At 43.9% G+C, this 6,334-nt stretch overlaps 1 pseudogene; it reads left to right on the top strand.

Moving 5' to 3' along the window:
* The first annotated feature begins 1,355 nt into the window (after positions 1-1,355).
* On the top strand, positions 1,356-4,401 carry LOC148045123 (replication protein A 70 kDa DNA-binding subunit pseudogene; annotated as a pseudogene).
* Positions 4,402-6,334: the final 1,933 nt, after the last annotated feature.

Raw genomic sequence — 6,334 nt, 5'->3', positions numbered from 1 at the left:
GTGAAAAAATATTCGAAGCCTTCTTGATTTTAATTGTCAATTTATTCATTCCTGCACATTCTAATATTTATTCATTTTCATATCTTTGTTTTTTCCACTGTTATGCAAACACAATTCCAACAGCTGTTAACATGTGTAAAATTAAATATGTATTTATTCCCTTTGAAATACAAGTAGTAAGTAGTAAGTTACATACCTTTACGTGATTGGCAAGCCAGTCCCACCCAGTCACATGGCCGGCAAGCCACTCCCACAAAGGAGGCCACATCTACAGAGTAGGTTCCAAAAAATTTTGAAACCCACCACTGTTCCTCCTGGGCTTTAATGTACACAGTGTACACAGAACTGCTAAGTTTATAGACCAGGAAGTTCAACTAAGAGCACATAATATCAAACAGAACCAGGCAACAGATAATGTGATTATTGAAATTGATTCTTTTAATTTACCACTTATATATTTTATCATTGTATTTTCTTTTACACATATTATTATTGTGCACACAGGAAGATAAGAAAGTGAAGAATGAAGCAGCAGCCTCTAAAACCCCATGGAAAGACAGTATCATCAACTGCACATTAATTAAATCACACTTTTACCTTCATTTTATTTTTTATTTGATATTGCTGTTGAGACTAATCAATTATATTAAAATTACATTAATTAATTAATTACATTAACAAACAAATTAAGATCGAAATACCCAGAATCAGGAATGGGAAAAGGTTAACTATATAGTGTAGTTGATGGGGGAGCTAGCAGTAACCTCATATCTGCGGATATGAGATTATATCATATCATATCGCATTAGACTTAATCCTTGAAAAGTTTCAGCAACCAAAGTAGACTTCCATCTTTATAATCAGAGCTCTCAGAAATATCATTTATATAACAAGTCAGTGTAAAGGGTAAAGTCTCTTAAAAACATCTAGGTAATTCCAGAATGGATGGACATGAATGCATCTGACATGATTGGCCAAGTTATAGTATAAGACTGTGATGGTGAACCTATGCATGCATGCCTGATGTAGCATATAGAGCCATGTCACCTGGCACATGTGGCGTTGTGGGTTTCTGGCATGCATGCATGCATGATGATCATCTGGCCTTCATGCGTGTCAGTAGTGCTGGAAACTGGAAGAGCTGGTCTTCCGTTTTCCATGTGAGCATGCATGTTGGCCAGCTGATCGTCATGCACACATGCATGCCAGTAACTGCAAGACTAGCTGGCCAGTGCACATGCAGAAAACTTGAAGTTCATTTTCCAGTGTGTGCATGCCCCCTGGCCAGCTGATCGTCGTGGACACATGCATGTCAGTAACCACAGGACTACCTGGGCAGTATGCAAGCCAGAAACATGAAGTTCATATCCTCTGGACAGCTCCTCTTCCGGGTCACGGCCCAGACAAATGTGCATGCACACATGCTCCCTTTTCTGTACTCAGTCCCGAAAAGGTTCACCATCGCTGGTATCAGATGTAAGAAGGGACAGCATCAAGATCATGAGAGGTGATGAAAACTGCTTTATATTGTACTTGGCAGGCCGGATTCAGAATAGTGCATACAGTTTTAGTCAACACACTACAAAAGAGATGCTGAGATCCTATCATGTGCAGACACGATAAAGGATCTGGTGGCTAAATTGTATGAGAAACAGTTTACAGAGCTAGGCACATCTAGCCTGTCAAAGAGAAGGATTTAGGAGGGATATGATACATGTTTTTTCAATACTTGTGAGGCTGTCACAGAGAAGAGGAGACTGACTTATCTCCAGAGAGTAGGACAAGAAGTAATGGATGGAAGGTTTGCTAAAGAGAGGTCCAACTTAGAAATAAGGAGAAATTTTCTTCCGAAATAAGGAGAAATATTCCACTGATTAATTGTTAGAACAATTAATCAGTGGAATAGGTCGCCTCCTGGAGTTGTAGGTGTTCCCTCATTGGAAATTTTCAAAAATACACCGAATGGCCATTTGACCAGGATTATATAAGGTCTCTTGCCTTGTGTGGGGAATTGGACAAAATTTCCTTTAAGGTCCCTTTCACCCCTATGAAAGCATATTCCATTTTCTAAGGGAAATCAGCATCTGCTTTAGACTGGTGCAGGAACAGCTCTCCCCTCTCCTTCATCACTACGCATTTTTTAAACTTCTGTAGGCAGGAATAGCAGAGCATGATGGACAGCTGATGCTGTAGTCCTGTACTTCCTTAGTGAGGGGTTTTGAAAGAGCCTGAGTCTTTCAACACCCCTGAACTTTATTCCCTCATTATACTTGTGGGTGAGCAGAGTTTTGAAAGAGTGCCAGATCCTGCTCCAAAAATGCCTGGGGAAAAAAACCCCTGGAGAGTTGACAAATAAATTGTAGTAAATCAGGAAAGCACCCATCCCCCACTCATTGCACCTGCAAGCCTACAAACAGCTGTTCAGCAAAACAGGCATGTCACGCAAATATTTTATCTCATTTTGTTGCTCAGGACAGATAATGAAAGAGTTAGGGTTAACCTGTAATTTCTCCACTTCCGCAAGATCTATTCTTCATCACTGTCTTGACCTGCTCATGATGTTCTGAAAGGAGAAGGCAGGAAAGCCAGAGCATTTGACCAGTAATTTTGCTTAAGCACTTTAGAATAAGGACATCATGGGGGCGGGGCCTGGCTGAGTGCATGCGAGAAGAGGAGGAGGCAGGATCGTGGCAGCTGGGAGGCTGAGTGAGGGCTCCATCTTGGCCATGCTGCTGTAGGTGGAGCTGGTGGAGAAGAGGAGTCCAGTGCTGCAGCTCATCAACATCCACCCCATCTCCACTGGGAACAGCCCCCTCACTACCAGATGCTGATGAGTGATGGTGTCAACACCCTTTCCTCTTTCAGGCTGGTCACCCAGCTGAACCCTCTGGTGGATGACCAGAGCTTGATCACCAATGCCATTTGCCAGATTAACCGCTTCATTGTGAACACTCTGAGGGATGGAGGGTGAGTGGTGGTCCTGATGAAAATGGAGGTTCTGTGGCCGGGTCATGCAGTCCCTGCCAAGATTGGGAATCTAGTGCCGAAGGAGCGGGGCAAGCAGGGAGGCAGCTAGTGGCCACTGGACCAGCAACCAGCCCTTTCCAGGGCAAGCCAGCAGGGTTCCAGAGTGGTGCTCTGGATGCAGGGTCTTCGGCAAAGTACCCTGGCCCTTCTAAACTGCTGGAGAAGCAGGGAGCACTGCTCTCCTGAGTACCTCGGGGGGCTCTCATGACAAAGTGGTGCCCATTGCCAGCCTCAACCCTTACCAGTCCAGTGGACCATTTGTGCCTGGGTGACCCAGAAGGGTCAGAACCACACCTGGAGCAACACCCGTAGCGAAGGGAAGCTCTTCTCCATAGAGATGGTGGACGAGAGCAGTGAGTTCTGAGCAATGGCCTTTAATGACCAAGTGGACAAGATTTCCCTCTCCTGGAGTTGAATAATGTCTACTACTCCAAGGGCAACCTGAAGATGGCCAACAAGCAATACACCTTCATGAGTATGAGATTGCCTTCTCCAACGAGACCTCCATCATTCCCTGCAAGGACACCGAGCACCTGCCCTCAGTGTAGTTCTACTTCGTGGCCATCAGGGACTTGGGGAGCACCAGTAAGATCCTCCCTCGTGGACCTCAGAAGGTCACCATCAAGTCTTCCATCGGGAGGTCTGCAAGAGGGAGCTGCATCTGGTGAACATGTCAGACAAGACCATGACCGTCACTCTCTGGGGCATGGATGTGGAAAAGTTTGATGACTCCCAGCAGTTGGTGGTGGCCATCCAGAGGGCCCGAGTCTTAGACTTTGGGTGGCGGAGTCTCTCCTTGGTTTCCTCCAGCACCCTCCTGGTGAACCCCGACTGCCCACAGTCCTTCAAGCTGCGGAGCTGGTTTGATTCAAAAGGGAAGCCCCAGGAGTCTGTCTCCATCTCTTCGGGGTGGAGGGGCTGGCAGCCGGGAGCTGCTCCAACTGGAAGACCCTGAGTCAGGCCAAGGCAGAGAACCTGGGCCAAGGAGATAAGGCCGACTACTTCAGCTGCGTGGACACAGTAGTGTACCTGCGCAAGGAGAACTGCATGTATCAGGACTGCAACAAGAAGGTGATTGACGAGCAGAACAGCCTCTACCACTGTGAGAAGTGTGACCAAAAGTTCCACAACTTCAAGTACCACATGATCCTGTTGGCAAACATTGTGGACTTCCAGACAACCAGTGCTGACCTGCTTCCAGGAATCTGCGGAGGCCATCCTCTGGCAGAACACGGCTTACCTGGGGTAGTTGAAGGAGAAGAACAAGTACACTTTTGATGAGGCCAGAACGCTAACTTTACCTCCTACGAATTCTAGATCTGAGTCAAGCTGGACACATTCAATGATGAGGATTTCTTAAGTAGTTCTGTTTAGCACCTCTAATTTTTTGTGCCAATTCCTCCTTTTCCAGAAGGTCCACTTTGTGCTTATTTGTGTCCATTTCTATTTTAATATATTTCTTTTGTGGGAATTTCTGTAGCTCTTTTTCAAGCATCTTATAGTCATTTTCTAAACCTTTGAAGGTTTGTCTTTTCTTTATATTTCTCTTTCTTGTATAATCTATTATCAAACCTCTGTAACCAGTGACGTGTGATGAGGTTTATGGCTTTAAAGGGAAAGGGAAAGAGAAAGGAAAGGAAAAAGGAAAGGAAATTGAAAAGAAAGAATGGAAAAAGGAAAGGAAATGGGAAAGAAGAAAGGAAAGGATGAAGAAGGGAGGGAAAGGAAAGGAAAAAGGAAAGGAGAAAGGAAAGGAAAGGAGAAAGGAAGATAGAAGAAGGACAGAAAGGGAAAGGAAAGAATGGAATGTATTGTTACTGCTCAAAAATCAAATATCAAGATCCCGTTGACTACTTTGGCTCAGGCAGTCCAATTCCATGCTGCTTCCCTGTCTCCACAAAGCGAAGGGAGAAGTCGACACAATGCCTGAGAAACGCTGGATATGCAGAGAAATGCAGGCTACAACCAACGAAGCCCCAGAGGACCAATGAGAATTCTGCAGCATCATCAGTCTCTGGGCAGAGTCTTCCTTGACTTCAGGAGAGAGTTCGATGCAGAGAGAGGAGGGAGGGAGTGGGAATATTTTAAATCATTTTAACACATTAAAAAACACTGTGTGGCAGTTGGAAACTGGTGCACGGTGTTTTCTTGTGCGCACCTTAGAGGGATGATTGCCCACTGACTAATCCACCTATTTGTTGGAAGCTTTGGTAGGCTCGCATCCCCCCCCCCCAATCTTCCTCCCTTTGCAATTCATGCAACGTTAACTCAACAGAGAAGACTCAATCCAAATGGCAAATATTAAAGAAAAAAGAAAAAAAGGACATCTTCCCCTGCCTCCCCTGACTGAACGTCACTGCTGGTAACAGCCTTCATTGTATCTCAAATGTTCTGCATAGATGTATCTTCTTTTCTGTTTTCTTTAAAAAGGAAGGCCAATTCTTTTTCCATTTTCTATACAAAGTTCTTCTCTTTTAATATAGTATTATTTACAGTATATACAACTGTGTTCCTTTCCCTATCATGCCTCAGCTAAGCAACCTTGAAGAGAACAGCTTTGGTCTAAACATTCATGCAACAAAGTAAAAATAAAAACATTGTTTCAAATCCACTAGGTGGCAGTGAAACTTGTTACCCACTCTCAATCTTTATAAGCTCTGCCTTTACTTTTCTTTTAGAAAAAAAAGAAAAAAACGTGTAATTCATTAAGCCAAAAAGAAATAAAGTAAAAAAAGTATTTTTAAACCTTTAAAACTTATTCCATGTTTCCAAAGAGTCCAATGAAAAGAATAAGAAAAACGGGCAAAGAGCCAATCCACTTTAAAAAGTAAATTGCAGTGAAAGTCTAATCCAGCTTCCCATAGTAAAAAGGAAAAAAAAAAACACAACGGAAGCCTTCAATTAATCATACCTCAAGTCCTCCGCTTGCTCTCTTCTCAATCCTTATTTTAAATTAAATCTCAAAAATTAGGGTGTTCTCTCTCCAATTAAGAAAAAATTAAATCTCTCACCAAAAGACATGCTTCTCTCTCCTGCCCTTGCATTCTGAGCTGTCAGCAGTTCCAGCACTCTAATGGTGACTCGTAGTTGCTGGCAAAAGAGGCTTTTCCCCGGATCACCAGAGACTTTGCGGATGTTTCTGGGATCTGCAGGAATACTTCTACCTATCACCATCTCTGCAGGACAGTTTAGGTCCAGTTGGACTGTCCAGGCGACCTGAGTTCAGTGGCGATCCCAGAGCTACCAGGAAAGTCCGTCGTTTCACACCGACGTCTAGCCCCTCATCTCCACTATTAACTGTTTTCTG

Source organism: Thamnophis sirtalis, unplaced genomic scaffold (genome assembly GCF_051295495.1).
Source record: "Thamnophis sirtalis isolate CommonGarterSnake01/CBP01778 unplaced genomic scaffold, rThaSir2_p1.2 scaffold_6, whole genome shotgun sequence".
NCBI classification, from domain to species: domain Eukaryota; kingdom Metazoa; phylum Chordata; class Lepidosauria; order Squamata; family Natricidae; genus Thamnophis; species Thamnophis sirtalis.
The sequence above is the reverse complement of the archived record's forward strand: the minus strand, read 5'-3'. Positions and strand labels throughout refer to the sequence as shown.